Source organism: Myxocyprinus asiaticus, chromosome 17 (assembly GCF_019703515.2).
Source record: "Myxocyprinus asiaticus isolate MX2 ecotype Aquarium Trade chromosome 17, UBuf_Myxa_2, whole genome shotgun sequence".
Lineage (NCBI taxonomy): Eukaryota > Metazoa > Chordata > Actinopteri > Cypriniformes > Catostomidae > Myxocyprinus > Myxocyprinus asiaticus.
In genome coordinates, this window is record NC_059360.1 from 37954483 (window position 1) to 37972332 (window position 17850).

At 39.0% G+C, this 17850-nt stretch overlaps 1 non-coding gene across 1 annotated transcript; it reads left to right on the forward strand.

Annotated features, from left to right (window-relative positions):
• Positions 1-2705: 2705 nt before the first annotated feature.
• On the forward strand, positions 2706-2778 carry trnat-ugu (transfer RNA threonine (anticodon UGU)). Its single transcript has one exon. It is a non-coding gene; the product is annotated as a tRNA-Thr (tRNA).
• Positions 2779-17850: the final 15072 nt, after the last annotated feature.

The following is a 17850-nucleotide window of genomic DNA, read 5'->3' on the forward strand; positions in this document are numbered from 1 at the left end:
GGTGACATGCGAGCAGATGATTTCTTTTGTGCAGTGAGAAACTTTTATTCAGCATCAGTGGATTACCTCCAAAAATGGAGCTGCTCATTGGAGAACACATATAGTCTTGAGTGGGCCCTACTGAGAGAGATCCCAGAGTGGAAAGACATTCAGAGCAGCCTCGAACACTTCTACTCCAGAATCCCCGCTCTCAGTTTGATTGACGAAACCACACTCTTTGATGAGTGGGCTTGCATGAAAAACATTGTCTCTTGTCGCATCACTGAGTGGAACATGAACAAGATGGCCGTGTCTGAGAGACGGACAGACATTTTTCGTGAGCTGAAGAGCAAGACCATCAACTTCGAAGTCTTAGCCAAGGTTGTGGAGATTGTTTTATGCCTGCCCGGGACATCTGCATCTGTGGATCATGTGTTCTCATTAATGAATGCAGCATGGACACCTGATAAATCTCGACTCCGTGTAACAGTCATGGAGGCAATGCTTTTTGTACACCTTAATTTTGGACTGAACTGCTCTGCATTTTACGATAAGCTCTTGAAAGACAAGCACACACTGAGAAAAATTGCTGCCAGCGAAAAGTACAAGGTGACAGCAGTTACAGATGCGGATGCACCCTCTACTTCTTATTGATCTGCGCCTAGGTAAGGGTATGTCAGTTTAATTTTTGCTGGGAGGGGGCTATACCATTTTCCACAAGCAGGAATCTGGTCACCCTATTCTGAGAGCACATTTCGTGTCAATCAATGGTTTAACAGTTGTCGTAAATCATCCTCCAATAAATGTGAGCAGTACTTGTTGCTGTATGAAAAAGTGGCTTGGACAGTGCGCACGCCTGACAACTCATCGGCCTGATTTCATACAGGTTTGAAATCCATCGTAGAGCCTGTAATTTGTCAGGGCAAGTCGCAGGAGTGCATACACTACACGACCATTGGTCATGTGATCGGAGACTTCTAGTCGCAGACCAGTTGCCGACTTAAAACAGCAAAGGAGTCGAGATTGAATCGTGTAGTGTGCGCTAGGCTTCAGGCTTTTTTGGATTTGTCAACCCTGACTCTACAGCAGAAAAAAAAAAAATGGATCTTTGAACGTCGAGTTTTTATAAGTGTCTTATTAGTTTCACAGGTTTTAAACCATCATTTACAAGCCTATGCCTCAATAGTAGTGTTCTTGAACGAATCAGTAATTTTGAAAAAAAAAATATATATATATTTTGTGAACTGCTTGTTTTTTAACAAATCAGTTGAATACTATTGAATAATTCATAACCTATGGTGGCCTAATGGTGCTTAAACTTTGCATAAAATTAGTTTTGTAACAAATGAGTTGGACCAGAATGGTTAATGTAACATTTACATATATCCAAAGCAACTTACAATGCACTTATTACAGGGACAATACCCCTGTAGCCAAGTGCCTTGCTCAAGGATACAATGTTGATGGTTGTGGGGATTGAACCAGCAACTCTTCTGATTACTAGTTATGTGTTTTAGCGCACTACACCTAACCAGCAGGATGCCGAAATAGGCCCATATTTTGAATAGGATGTCAAGTAAACTCATATTACATATGGAGTGGGGCACATGGCCTGAAAAAGTAGCCTGCTTTGCTAGATGTTAATACCATGATACTTTGATGTAAACCATGCAACCATGGTACTAAATTAATACAGTAGTTTTATTGTTACATTTACCGTTTACATAATAATAATTATTTTTTTTTTTGCTATAGTAATTTGTTTTATTATTATTTTTTAACTTTATGTGCATTGATGTTTTGATACTATTTTGGTTTTGGAACACATCTTTCAATGACGTTAGAACATGGTGTTCAAAAGCTGCATATATGCAGGTGGCATTCATTCTCCATCTGTCAAACAGTGAAATGTATTTATAGGTAAATATACACTTCACCCACCCCTCTTCTTTCACCCCAAAAGTATTCAGTTGCTGTTTTACTAGTGACAAACCGCTCCAAACGATTTAATACGCGATGTCCGAATTACTCGAATCACGAACCGATAAAGAACGTTTTGATCATCCGTTTGAACATTTTATTGAAAAGGACCAAGTCAATTGAGTAATTAAATCATGAATTGGGCATCGCTAGTTCTGATTCTAATCAACCAACAAAACACGGACACACGATAAGATTGCTGAAATTTAGGCACTTAAAATAAAAGTAAGCCAGTTTATCTCAAGCAAGAATTTCTGCCAGAATATTAAAACATGTATTGAATTTTCATGCCGAATTCATACAAAATCAGCCCTTGAGTTTTGCTGGAGTTGCTTCTGTTTTCTAAACATAAGGTAGAGGAGGTGGCTAGCTCTTTGTGTGCTAGCTGTGCTGTTTCTGTTTGAAGAGCAACTAAATGTGTATTGTTTACGTTGTCACAAGTCTTAATGGTTTTACATAGACCTAGAGAACACTTTTATTTTTTTTATTTTTTTTACACGTGTCATCTCTCACAGTTAATGCTAACACTCATTGGGTGTTGCTAGCACTTGATACTGCACAGATGAACGTTTACTAAACGTACTTTTTGTTGCTAAATACGAAATTAAACAATATATAATGAAGTAAAGGGCGTTCTTCTGGGGGTTACACATATTGTACGCTTATGCTAAATGAAGAGCTTAATGATGCATAATTCCGTCAATGTAAGCTTTATTAGCCATTAGTCGTTGTACATGTCTCAACTTGGCTCCATAGCTCAGTGGTTAGAGCACTGGTCTTGTAAACCAGGGGTCGCGAGTTCGATCCTCGCTGGGGCCTTAGTGTTTTGTCTTTTCATCATCACACGTTAGTGTTTTTACTCTGACGCGTGTATTTCAGCCTATAACATTAGCAAATGATGGAAGTGTGTATCGCTGCAAGGCAGCAACAGTGTTTTTAACCAGAATGCATAATAAAAGTTGCTCTATAAACGTTGTTATACATTATACAAATATGTAAAATGGGTTCTTTCATTCAGTTTTATTATTTAAGTAATTTTATTCACGTTTTCCTTTTTTGTGTGTACATTCACCTAAAACTCCATATTCTTAACAGGAGCTAAAGTCATCTCTCAGTTATCTAAATGTGGGCAGATGACATTATTCACATTTTAATAATGATGTCTTTGTGTGCTGAATTCCAGCTCTGCTTTGAACGTGGTCATTGATATGCTGAGCATTCAATCACATAGGTAGTGCCAGACTGTCTCTGCCAGCTTCACTTCAAAAGTTGGCATCCCTCTGAAAGGTAATTTAGCTCTCTGCCTTAAGCAGCTCATAATTTACCAAGCAAGGAAGGTCTCCCTGTAAGAATAGGGACACGAAGGAGAGATGAATATAATTTTTAGCAGACAGCTCTGAACGGTTTACCCCTGTAGCTCTAATGTCACACTTATAATTGTTTTATTTTGTATTCATTGCACCATAACTTCCAGCAACAGCTATTACCTGTCAGAAATTGGTATTCGTGTCACATGGTAAGTTTAAGCGTTAGTGTAGGACATAAAGCTTGACAAATTAAGCTTTTGTCATAGTACAGAAACAAAAATGGCATAGAAAGTGTGATAGATTTCTTAATTTAAGTGTATTAAATTGTTCAAAGTCGCCACATATTTCAAATTATCCTTCATGTAATAATGTTCAATAGCCCATTAGGTGTGCTGTATGTTTAGTCAAAGAAATAAAATGCTATTTAGCCAATAATCATAAATATACCTGAAGCATTTAATTAAAACCAGTGTGCCAGAGATTGAGTTATTTGAAAATAAATTAAAAGTGGGAAAGAGAGACACCTACTGAAATGATTGGTGCAATGACATTTGTGTAGTGAGTGTATGGCCATATCTTGCCGACAGAGAGCAGTGCAGCACTGCAATAATCACGTTTTACAGTCACTAAACTGTACCATACATAAATGACCTGCTGATGTTTTAATCAGTTAATCTGAATGGTCCAATAATTAACTTTTTAACATGATTTACACTTAATATTAATATTTAACTCTAACGAAGCAGTTTGGGTTATCTGAAGTATGTCTTTATAGTCAACCGTATATTACAGGAATCTGCCATTAATGGTCATGGGAATAAAATATTTATATTCTGCCACGCATATGGTGCTTCTGCCCTCCCCGTTGTCAAGTGGATTAAGATTGTGCATTTAAAAAAATCATGCCATCACGTTTGAAAGGGTATTTTCCTTGTGAACCACATTGGAACTGCCATGGAAAACTTTATGAGTGAAAACTGAGCCACCTTGTGTGTGGAATACATTTTCCAGAGGATGAGCTTCCGAACACAATGGTTATTGCATATGATGGAAAATCAGCAAATGCTGAAAAGTTTGACAGCCAGTTTGGTTGTAGGATGTGGGTTTTTACAAGCCATTTCCAATCAGAACAGCAATGTCACCTCAACATGAACCCATTTTATATCTCATATGAGTCAGTCTTCCTGGTAATTATGCTCAATTAATGGGACACTAGTGATTGCTTTCCTTTAGCAAGCTTTAAGTGGAGCACTGAACCTGAACAAATCCCATTTCCTGTCATGTCTCCCACTCTTCCTATCTGAAGGATTGATATCTCCAACCCACAGACCTACCTCCTGCAGTTCTGGAGAGGTGCTGGAGCATTACTCATTCTCATATGTCACAGCTCATCACAGTGGACACATCATCAGCACATATGTACATTTACCAAGCTCACTATATAATCTTAAATGCCATAGCCTACTTATTCATCTGAAGGCTGACATTGATAATGAAGATAGCTTTTGTCCTAATGAATATACTGAAGCCCCCAAAAGTATTTGGACACTTAAAAAATTAAGAATACCACTGCATTAGATAGCAAAATATCAAACCAAATGACATGTATTGTAAATATACAAGCACATCTTTCAAGCAAAACATTTAACAAAAAAAAAAAAAAAACAACTGATTTGTTAGATTTGATATTCTAAAAACAAAAATGAAGACAAAAAGTATTTGGGTACCATAGTTGACATTAAACAGTTTTGGGAAGTTGACATGTCATGTGGTGTGACATGCTATACTCAATCTTAAACTATTTTAAACAGTATATTGCTCATTGGTTAATAAATATGCATGCAGGTTTTTTTGACTTTATATTAATTGAGCAACTACATGGAACATTTGTACTTTTTAAAATTATTTCACACTGTATCAGCTTTTAAAATTAAGTAATGAAGCCAAAAAGATTGTTAAAAATTGTGAAAAACTATAAAGAAATGGTGAGGAGTGAAGACAAGATATACAGTTGCCCTTATACATTCATATACATTTTAACTTAAAATCTTGATGTTGAAAAGTCCATGGATGTTATGCAATAACCACACATTCGGACACTTTATGGTGGTCAAATTTCAAGTAACGTGTCAATACGTGTATGAGATGAACTACATCTGTGGTTACTATGGACGGACACCTGGTGTAGTAAAAAAGTTTGATCAAATATAACACAAATACACTGACATTGTCCATTTACATTTTTTAGGACATTTTATTAACCTGCAATTCTTTATTAATTTAAAATGTAATTATAATATGTATAATATTTAAGGATCTAATTACTCTATTTAATTTTTAATTTGATGAAAATTTGTTTTGAAATATAAATGCGTAAATCTATAAAATGTGAAATATTTTTAATATTTTTTTGAGTGTGTGTGTGTGTGTGTGTGTGTGTGTGTGAACTTGAGGGGAACTGATTTCAAACATCCAATAAAACTGACCTTGGGACCAGTTGGTTAAATGCAATTGCAAAAATGGCACAAAAAAGTTAGCTGTTTTTAAAAAACGTCTAGCATCATTTGTTTGCAGATGCCACTTTGTTCTATATTTTCTTATCTTATGCAATAAAATTTACAGATTTAAGTATGGCTTAACCATCAAGATACTTTTCAGACCACTATGTGTTCTTAACTGAAGTTTATCTTCAGTTTCTTGTAATAATTGCATCAATAATTGCTCTTTAACTAAATGCAATCAGTGGTTTAACAGACCATGAAACACAGATCTGATGACGTTTTTCCATTCAGAGCAGTATGTTTGTCTGCAGGTCTTGTCTATTAATAGGAGTGGGGTGACAGACACGAACGGGTCAGTGAGTGGGAGTAGGGGTCTAAGCCTGGCTCCAGACCGCCAGGCAATCCTACATACAGCTGTTTACTCACAGCTTGGGGCCTTCCTGCGGACCTGCCCCCTTCAGAGGCCCTGAGCGTAATGTAGCTCCTGACCCAACACACACACAATCTGGGGCACAGCCCCATCACCGCCCCCCCCCCCCCACCCTTCAAAGTTAACAGCAGGTTAATGTTGCATATAGGCTAAAGAAACATGCTGCTCATAAAATAATGAATGTTGGATAAATGCTTGCAGCTCCTTTTTTATTGAATGGGTATTTAATAATGTGTCTGGCATGTCCTGTGATGTTACGTTCAAACATTAAAGCAAGCATCACTATTACTCATACTTATCGTAGGGGTTTGTTCAAAGTTAAGTGTTACACTTTAAGTTAAGTATCACAACTCCTTAGCAGCCATCTGGCAACTACTTAGAAACCACCCAGAACACCCTAGCAACTGCATAACACCATGCTTCAAATCAATCAGAAAACCTTAGCAGCTACATATAAACGCCTTGGCATTGTGGCATCAAATTTTGCACAGAGAAGCACCACTTACCTTTTCTTCGGAAAATACATTGTAATCCATTCTGGTTGACTGAAAAAGCCCTCCTGCCAGTTGTCAAGGACCTCACACACTAACTCTCATTTTTGAGTGGCTAGATTCATTTCTGAAGTGCCACGGATCAAGGGTTGCCCTTTGGAGGCTGTAAAAGCTCGCTAAACACTAGAATAGAAAGGATCCGTAAAAAAAATAAACACTCCTAAGGACCTTGGAGCACAGCAGATGTGGCGCCTTGCATAGAAAGCCAGCAGCAAACATTTGGATAACTCTACAATTGAACAATGATAGATCTGGCTTAACAGCTTTTTGCAGCAAATGTATCAGTCCATTGTCTGCGTGGCCAGGTGAGTTATCTTCTGCTATTGTTCTTTCTGAATGGGAATTGCTGAGATCCCCTCCCCAGTTCAGTGATAACATCTCTTGAGTATAGGTTTTATGAAGGCCGAAATGTGCAGCAGACAATGGACTGACCTCAAGAGGTTGAGTTTCAGCCACTCTGACGGTCACGCCGGGATTTTTGTGAATTTTTTTCTAAAACCGCAGGCTCTTAGCCGAAAACAACAGGTTCTTACAAACCTGGGTGGCCAGCAGTTATTATGGCTTTCTATGGAATAGAAATCCTCCACTGAAATCTATCAAAATTTAGTAATGTTTATTTTTCTTAGCCCATTGGCAAATCGTTTTTTCTTGTTTTAAGTAAAAATCCTACCAAATTTTGTTAGCTTTCTCTGAAAACAAGACTTAATATGTTATGCCACTCTGCAGGGTTGTGGACTCGAGTCACAAATTTGATGACTTGCGAGTCGACATAATCTAATAAGACTTGCGACTCGATTTTGACAAAGTGACTTGACTTGGACTCGAGCCCTCTGACTTGAAAAAACTTTCTACCTTCTAAAACCAAAGAGTTGTACATTTAAAAATGTGCAGCAAATCAACTATTAATTTTTCCAATAAACATGCTCCACATTCAACCAATCAGACAAACAACCAATCAACTTCCATGAGAATAGGACCAAGTTTGAAGATTGCACATTCAAGGATGACACAGCCAAAATGATACCAAAGGTAATTTCATTTGGATATAAAGAATACAACATCGAAGTCAACAAAAGGATTGCAACATGTAATACCTGTTCAAAAATTACAGATGCTTCATCAACAACATCCAATTTTGTGAGGCATCTACAAACCCACAGACAGAGGTAAGTTGAGATTGTTAACTTTTACACGTCAGCTATGGTTCAGTAGCATTTAACTTATCGTGTTAGCTAGGTTAACTAGCTGGCTACTCAGTTCCATAGAGCTCGGTGCACTGACACTACAGTTTTGGCGTGAATTATGTTTCATGCCTCATTGCTGAAACCACTGTGGACCAACAATGGTAGTTTGCCACTCGTCCTGTACAATACGGGATCGTCCATATTTAAGCTGGTCAGATGGTGTCACAGTGAAACTGTTCCAGATCGTTAATTGAGGTTTTTTTGGTATTGTTATATTACTGCCATTTGTTGTGATACATTTGTGTTGTTCATTTTGTAAAGCGACCTTGGGTTTTAGAAAGGCGCTATATAAATAAAACGTATTATTATTATTATTAAAGGAATGTTCCGGGTTCAATACAAGTTAAGCTCAGTCGAAAGCATTTTTGGAATAATGTTGATTACCACAAAAATGTATTTCAACTCGTTCCTCCTTTTCTTTAAAAAAACAAAAATCGAGGTTACAGTGAGGTCCTTACAATGGAAGTTTTTCAAAAGTATAACCACAAGACATGAAGGATATGTGTGTAAACATGATTTTAGTGTGATAAATCACTTACAAACCTTTTCTGTGTAAAGTTATAGCCAATTTTACAACTTCGTTACCATGACGATGTAATGTCAACAAACCCTAAAACCGTAAAAATGACAATTTAAACAACATTACTCCAAAAATTGGCCACGTTCACTTTTATTGTCCCCATTCACTTCCATTGTAAGGGCCTGACTGTAACCTCGATTTTTGTTTTTTTTTAAAGAAAAGGAGGAACGAGTCGAAATTCATTTGAGTGGTAATCAACATTATGCCACAAATACTGTACTTGTTAAGTTCCTGTTTCCTGTTAGTTTGTGGTCCTTTTGTAGTTTCATTTTATGATTGATTTTCCCCTGATTGTTTCCACAGGGGTTCCTCGTTCCCTTGTTTGCCCCTATGTATTTAAGCCCTTGTTTTCCCTGTTTCCTTTGTCAGTCTTCACATGTGTTGTCATGTTCTGTGCCTGGTTTCCCATGTTTTTGTTTTGTTATATTCTGAGTTACTTTGTTCATCTTTTGTTTTCATTAAAGCTGCATTTAGATCCTCATTCCTCGCCTGCCTCCTCACAGAAAGACTGACTAAAAATGGATCTAGTGGCCGTAAGAATTCTGCTCCTTCAACAAGGGGACCGTCCAGTTGTAGATTATGTCCGTGAGTTTTTAGAGCTGGCAAATGTTGTGCACTATCCAGACCGCTCTCTGGTGGTTTTCTTCCGGGCCGGTCTAAATAGTGCACTGAGGGAACTGATGCCTCTGGCTGATCCTCACTGGACGCTCGGCGGATATGTGGAGAAGGCTCTGGAACTTTGCGGTTCCCTTTAGACAGTGGATTATGGCGGGAACCCTGGGCCAAAACCTTCGTCTTCGGCTCCCTTGTCGAAGCACTCCACGGCCCCTGTCTCGAAGCCCTCCACGGCCCCTGTCTCCAAGTTGTATGATCTGCCACTGATGTCGGTGCGTAGGTCCATGAAGACCCTACCTCAAAAATTGTCTGTGCCCACACCTGCCATGGTCAACGAGCCAATGCCCACACCCACGCCTGCCACAGCCAGCGTCACCAACCTCATCCGTCCCAGAGCCAGCGTCGCCAGCCTCGTCCGTCCCAGAGCCAGCGTCGCCAGCCTCATCCGTCCCAGAGCCAGCGTCGCCAGCCTCAGTGTCGCCAGCCTCGTCTGTCCCAGAGCCAGCGTCGCCAGCCTCGTCCGTCCCAGAGTCAGCGTTGCCAACTTCGCCATTCAGAGGAGGAGGAAGAGAAGAAAAGTTTCTGTTCCCAAGTCTCTTCCTGTGTACACGACCACAGAGGTCGTTCCCGAGACTCCGCTCATGCCCACGACCACAGAGGTCGTTCTCAAGTCTCTTCCCGTGTACACGACCACAGAGGTTGTTTCCCAGTTTCTGCCCATGTTCTCGACCACGGAGATCATTCTTGAGTCTCTGCCCATGCCCACGATCACGGAGGTCATTCCCGAGTCTCTGCCCATGCCCACGATCACGGAGGTCATTTCCGAGTCTTTGCCCATGCCCACGATCACGGAGGTCGTTGCCGAGTCTCTGCCCATGTTCACGACCACGGAGGTCGTTTCCCATTCATCCAGGACTCTGTCTCGAGCCTGCCATGACTCCGCCTTCCATGGCTTCGCCCCTCGAGCCTCCCATGGCTCTGCCTTCCACGGCTCCGCCCCCAGGGTCTCCCAGAGGCTCCGCCCCCAGAGACTATTCCTCCAGCGGCTCCACCCCCAGAGACTATTCCTCCAGCGGTTCCGCCCCAGAGACTATTCCTCCAGTGGCTCCACCACCAGAGACTCCTCCTACAGCAGCTCCGCCTCCTGACCTTGTCTCAGCCCTTCAGCCACCTCCCAGGCCTCCTGACCCTGTCTCGGCCCTGCGGCCACCTCCCAGGCCTCCTGACCCTGTCTCGGTCCTGCGGTCGCCTCCCAGGCCTCCTGGCCCTGTCTCGGTCCTGCGGCCGCCTCCCAGGACTCCAGACCCAGTCCCCACCTTGAGGTCATCTCCTTGGTCTCCTGGCCGTCCGCCTGATCTGCTCTGGTCTCCTTGGTCTCCTGGCCATCCGCCTGATCTGCTCTGGTCTCCCTGGTCTCCTGGCCATCCGCCTGATCTGCTCTGGTCTCCCTGGTCTCCTGGCCGTCCGCCTGATCTGCTCTGGTCTCCTTGGTCTTCTGGCCGCCCACCTAATCTGCTCTGGTCTACTTGGTCCTCTGATCCTGCAGCATTGCCCTGGCTCTCCATCCCTCCGGCTCCACCTAAGGTTTCAAGCCTCCCTGACTTTGCCTAGTTCCTCTGCTGTCCTTGCCTCTTGTGCCCCCCTGAACTACCTGTTTTCCCCCACACCCCATGGACAATTATTTTTTTTTAATTTTTTTAATTTATTTTTTTGGAGCGTCTGGAAACCGCTCCTTAAAAGGGGGGCTCTGTCACATATTCCCTGTTTTTTGTATTGACTTATGTTGAAATTCTTGTTTAGTTCCTGTTTCTTGTTAGTTTGTAGTCCTTTTGTAGTTTCATTTTATAATTGGTTTTCCCCTGATTGTTTCCACAGGTGTTCCTCATTCCCTTGTTTGCCCCTATGTATTTAAGCCTTGTTTTCCCTGTTTCCTTTGTCAGTCTTCACATGTGTTGTCATGTTCTGTGCCTGGTTTCCTGTGTTTTTGTTTCGTTATATTCTGAGTTGCTTTGTTCATCTTTTATTTTCATTAAAGCTGCATTTAGATCCTCATTCCTCGCCTGCCTCGTCACACTTGTATTGAATCTGGAACATTCCTTTAATTTTACATTAATTAGGAAATTTGCCTACAGTGGGTAAGGGGTGATCTGAAAAGTCCACACATTGTGCTAATACTGTGGAGGGTGTAATTACTATAGTAATTAATACTCGGACACTAATTTGGGCAAAGAGCACTAATGACTTGTTTAAGACTTGACAATTAAAGTTGAGGATTTGGGACTTGCTTGGACTTGCCTATCTTGACTTGGGACTTGAGTTGAAACTTGAATGCAAAGACTTTAGATTTACTTGTGACTTGCAAAACAATGTCTTGGTCCCACCTCTGCCATTCTGCTTCTCAAGTGTGTGTATATATATATATATATTTCTTAAAGATTTTATTTTATTTTATTTATTTTTTTACTGGAAAATAAGGCAAAAATACTCAGTAAGAAAATTATTTGTTGTAATGCTAGAAGTTAAGATCCTTTTCTGAATGTAGAAATATCTGTAATTGTGGTTAGTTGTTGTGAAATCTCTGGATCAAATACATTTTTCAAAAGGACGTTTGCAGACAGTTCATCCCAGGTGAGACAATCTTTTAAAGGAATGTTCCATGTTTAATATAATTGTTCCATAGACTTTCATTGTAAGTGCATTACTGCAATTGCGACTTTTGTTTGTTTACAAACTGAAGGAATAGTCAAAATAGTTTTCTGTGGTAATCAACAGCATGCCACAGATGCTGTCAATAGAGATTAAATTGTATTGAATCCTGGATAGTCTTTTGAGTCTGTAACCAGTTAGTGCCATGATAAAATGGTAAACAAAATAACCTAATTTAATCTATGTTTTTTCTTTGTGCTTTCAAGGACTTCAGAGTTTTGCAGTTCTATACACCCCATGTGTTACAGAGAGAATGTTGCTCCATATGTCCAAACGCCCATACATCTCTCTTAACCTTTCACACATCAGTCAAATGCATCTCCTTGACCTTTTAATCTATTTCTCAGTCTGATTACTGTCCAAGGAAAAGAGTGTGGAGAGAGGTCAAATACACTTCTTTTGGAACCTTGATTATGCTGAAACATTTGCAACAAACTGTCAAGATTTTTTTAAGTTAATCCATTAATGGTCATGATGAAATTAATTTAGATTTCAATTCAAGTGTACAACCATGATAAATGAATCTTGGACCACTGCCACATACATACTGCTTTTATGTACACACATACATCTACATCCATGCTTAAGAGTCTTGAGGCTGGATATATCTTGAAATTACATCCTCTGTGTTTTGTAAGGCAAAATTATGTTAAATAAGCGATAGTAAATGAAAACAGCAGCGCAAAGACTGGTGTAAAGGAACAGTTTCAGATAATCAAGGCTGACATCTCTGGCCTGTCTGTTATTCATTTAATTTGTGACTGTGGAAGAAATAACCTGAACGTAACATGTGAACTGAAATCCCCATCCGATAAAGCCTAAATCAGCCTCAGCTGTAAATAGACCATAAGGGCCATGGCTAAAGTTCAACATCTCATTCGGCACTGACACTGTACTATATCAAACACACAGACACTGAGGGAAGAAATATTTGCTGAAAAAAGATTGTCAACCTAAGCTTGTTTGCTGGTCTTTTGGTTTTAGAAAGGTTTTGGGCACTTGTCAGCTGGTCAAGGAATTGCAGTCGGGTAGTTTTTTTCTGCATCTTTACTTAGGCTTAAACTTCTCCATAAATCTGAGTCTTATTGATTAGTTTACGGTCTTGTTTGAATCAACCTATTTCCCTTTGGGAGCGTGTGGGCTTTCCATATACATGTACTAGCCATATAAGCCTGGTTGTGTGAGGATTTTGGACACACACTGTTAAAGATTTTCTCATAAAAAACAGTAAAGAACTGGCAGAAGGGTTGCCAGCATGTTACTGTAAAATTAACGGTGTATTGCTGTTGTTGAAATTAACAGCTAGATACTGTTTTTACAGCTACAGTATACAACTGTAATTTAGCAGCATATAGCTCTCAAATTACATACTATCTACTGTTGTTGAAATTAACAGCTATGTTCCCAGCATGCACTTCGGCATGAAGAAATTACTTTGATTTTTTTACTATTTACTGGTTTATTTTGATGTTGTTTTTGTTGTAGTCTAAGTTACTTGTATTTTAATGTTCAGCTTTTACTTTTTTACGTAAAAGTATGTTTGTTAATTGTCACCACTGTTGCGTTTTGTATGCCGAGAGTTGATTTATGTGTGTGTCTTTATAACAACTCGAGTAATGCTGTAAGTTAATCAAAAACATCAACCACTCAGTTTGCTGATATAATTTTGCTGAAATATACATTTCAAAATGTCACTATAGCTTTCACCAAGATGATATCATGACTTTAAATGTTCATTTTCCCCTGATGCCTTGCATAGAACAGCTATTTACCGTAAAACTAGTCACTTCACAGTAAGCCTGCTCTTGATCTCCCAGAATGCAAAATTTTTAACAACAAACTACTGTATTTAAGAATCACAGTAGATTGCTGTAAGAATTTGGCCGTAAATTTACAGCAATTTTTTGCAGTGCATGTGCACTGACCCAAACTCACACTGCTCTTTTTATAAGGGACAGAGATCTGATGGGCAGTATAGACCACTCATAGTCTGCATTGCCAGGCATTTGTGGCTACCCTGCAGGAAACACTAAGGAAATCTGGGATCCCTGTTGGTCTGGAAGAGTAAACATGGCGTTAAACTCCAGGCACTGGCAATGGACCTTTGCCTGTGCTGTTTATACGCATACAGTAGCTCCTCTTTCATGAGCTGGCTAGAGTACCACAAACTATGACTAAAAAGCTAACTGCCAGGGAAAAAACGTAGGTGCTGGCAGGTGCTAGGAGGCCAAATTAAGGCAGGCCTCTAATTGTGAAGGTCACTCTGGAGTTTAGAATTTATTAGTTACAGTTATGTAAAACCATTCCAATCTGCATTTAACACACAGAGCCTCTGTTTAGTGAGGTTATCGAAACATGAAATGAGCCAGTGGTTCTCAAGTGGTTGGTCACAACTCAAAAATAGGTTGCGGGGTCTGTTTTGTTGCGGACAACAGGGAAAGACAATACAAAATGCAATTAAATTACAACTAACCATATAATTGTGGGTGTACTGTAAAAAGTGTTTACATGCAGTTGTTACCTTAAGATGCTATGTCTACTTAATCTAATTTAATCTGAGGAATATTCTGGGTTCAATACAAATGAACCTCAGTCAACAGCATATATGGAAAAATGTTTCTTACAATTTTTTTTTTTTTCGACTTTTCTTAAAAAAAAAATTAAAAAAAAAAAAAAAAAAAGTTTATAGTGAGACATTTACAATGGAAGTGAATGGGGCCAATGTTTGGAGGCAGAAATGTGAATCTTATAATTGTATAAAGGCCCTTACATTAATTTGGCTGTTAAAGCTTGTGTATTATTTGTGATGTAATGTTGTTTAACCCTCCTAGGCTGTTCAATAAAAACACCTTGGCTGTTTGCGGTCATTTTTGACCAGAAACATAACATAATAAAAAGATAGATATACTGTATATGTTTACAAATATATTTTGTTTAAAAGAAATGATAAAATGTCTTCTTCCTTGAAGTAATAACTTTCTTTTTAATTTTATGCTATTTAGATCTCATTTACCTGTACATTTCTAAATTACACCATTCATTTACATATGCAAATAAGCAAATTTATGTTCACTTCAGTAAAATCCTACACTTTTATAAGTTGAAACATGAAGAAGATATAAGAATGTGTCATGCATTGGAGGCAGATTGCTTACATCTGTTGGGAAAAAAAAAGAACAACTACAGGACTTGAAAATAATGTCATAACAATAATAACCAGTGGATGGGTGCAGAGACTGTGTGGCCTGATTGCCTCTTATAACTAAATGTTTTATTTTCTAATTTTAGATTTAGATAAGATTATCGCAAGGTTTGCATATGGGTATATATTTAGAAACATTAAAAAAAATAAGTATCAGTTTTTGCAATAATGTGACATTACTGTATGTTTACTGTCAAACCTGACCTTGGTGTTACAAAGAGAAGACACATTTTTTTGTTTGTTTGTTTTTTTTACCAAAATAAATAAATAATAATAATATAAAAATTAAAAAAATCAATAATGTGAATTAGTTTGTTTCCATTACAAAAAGATGCAGTGTATTGTCTGTAAGGTGCAGCTCCCACACCTGAGCATATACACTCACTGAGCACTTTATTAGGAACACTATGGTCCTAATAAAGTGTCCAATGTGGTATTCTGCTGTTGTAGCCCATCCACCTCAAGGTTCAATGTATTGGGCATTCTGAGATGCTGTTCTGCACTGCTGTATAGAATGGTTATCTGAGTTACCATAGCCTTTCTGTTAGCTCGAAACAGTCTGGCCAATCTCCATTGAACACTCTAATCAACAAGCTATTCTCATCTGCAGAACTGCCGCTCACTGGAAGTTTTTTGTTTTTGGCACCATTCTGATTAAACTCTAGAGACCGTTGTGAGTGAAAATCCCAGGAGATCAGCAGTTACAGAAATATTTAAACCAGCCCGTCCTGCACTAACAATCATGCCACAGTCAAAATAAAAAAATGTCCCCATTCTGATGGTTGATGTGAACATTAACTGAAGCTCCTGACCCGTATCTATATGATTTTATGCATTGCACTGCTGCCACACGATTGGCTGATTAGATAATTTAATGAATAAGTAGGTGTACAGGTGTTCCTAATAAAGTGCTCAGTGAGTGTACATGGGGTCAGATTCAGACTTTGTTCTCTCTGTGTGTGTGTGCGTGTGTGAGCATGTGACTGTGTGTTCTGCGTTCTGTCTTCTGGCTGTGTTAGTCTCAGCCATTCATTTGTGTGTGCGGTTGTGTGTGCATCTTCTGCATTGTGGATGTATAATGGTCTCACCCCTCATTTCTGTGTGTGTGTGTGTTCAGCAATTAAAGCGCAGGAGGTTTAAATAGTCATTTTTACGGTCGTTTTAGGATTTTAAGGTTATTTAGCGATTTTATCACACTAAAGTCGTGGTAAAACACATATTGTTTATGACTTGTGTCTAAACGGTGCTTTTGAAACATTGATTATTTTAATGTTTACAGATTAGCCCCATTCCCTTCCATTGTAAGTACCTTACTGTAACCCAGATTTGCTTTTTTTGTTTAAAGAAAAAGAAGGACGCCAAAATTATTTTGTGTGGTCATCAACACTATGCCACAAATCTGATTGAGCAGTGAATGAGCTCAACTTGCACTGAGCCTGGAATATTCCTTTAAAAATTAGTTTTGTTTTATGACTTCAACGAAACCAGTTAATTTAGATAACAACTAAATTAGCACATGACAGACATTTTACAGTGTAGATACAGTAGGTTAGCAAAATAAAAATGCTTTCCATTCCATTTGCCATTGACCTTTGGTGTTCGCATAAATTCATCTGTCACTTGGTTGGAACTTGCCAGATTAGGAAGATGCCAACATGGACAGGTTGTGTGACATGCCCTCATCCTCAGAAACCATAAACAAAGCTGAAAATGAAAATTCTCATGCCATCCCAGTTGTGTATGACTTCTGCTGAACACAAATGAAGAATATCTCAACTCAGGATTTACAAAATTGTCAATTGTCCTAGTCATTCTATGTCACACTAATAATTCTGCAAATTTTTGGGCCTATGCAGTTCATGGTAATATTAATCAATTTCAGTGTTTGATTTTAAGTACATTTTTGTTAACTTTTTTTCAATTAACAATTTTGGTACTGTGTTAAGTCGCCACTTGATGTCCAATGCAAAAATCCGGTGAGAACCACTTATCTAAGCATTGGTTCTGAACGACAAACATTACAGGTTTCCAGCTTGTATTGGATGTTCATCAGTACATACTGTGAGACACAAAGGATCTGAACTTGATGTAATTAATCCCACTGTTTAGCAGATGATTTCCCTTTACTCACTTTCCCTGGATGGTCTACACATCTGTTGATGATTCCTCATCTTTTCCAAGGACTTCAGTGTGGTCTGCATATGTTTGGGCCTGTTTCCTTGTCCATTTAGCCCCAGTCCCCTCTGACTTAGTAATGTGCTGAATTAGTAATGTACTTTGTGCCACCATACAGACATCTACCAGCATGCAGTCTCAAAGCTAATTGGTGATGAATTAGCAATGACGCATCATTGCTCAGACTCTTGTGACATTGATTGTTAAATATGGCTTGTATTCCTGTCTTTCTAATCCTCTGTGCTGAAAATATTGAGGTCTGATGTTTTTTTTTAAAAGGTCATTTTTTTAATGCAGCGACATTTAGTGGAACTAACAGAGCAAAGCTTTCAGGCGCATGTCAGTCATTTATCTGCAGTTAGACTGCTTCTGGAAGCTTCCCAGAATGGCAGGGAATAAATTATATCAGTTCTGGGAAGTGGCTGTAATACAAACAAACAGCAATGTGCTAATGGCTGGAACATTTCACACCCAGCAACACTAGTGTATAAAACTGTATGAGCTTTGATTAGTAGTGGCTGGTAATTTTCTGCCAGACAGATGTGTATATGTGAGTTTTGTGTTAGATTATATATAAGAA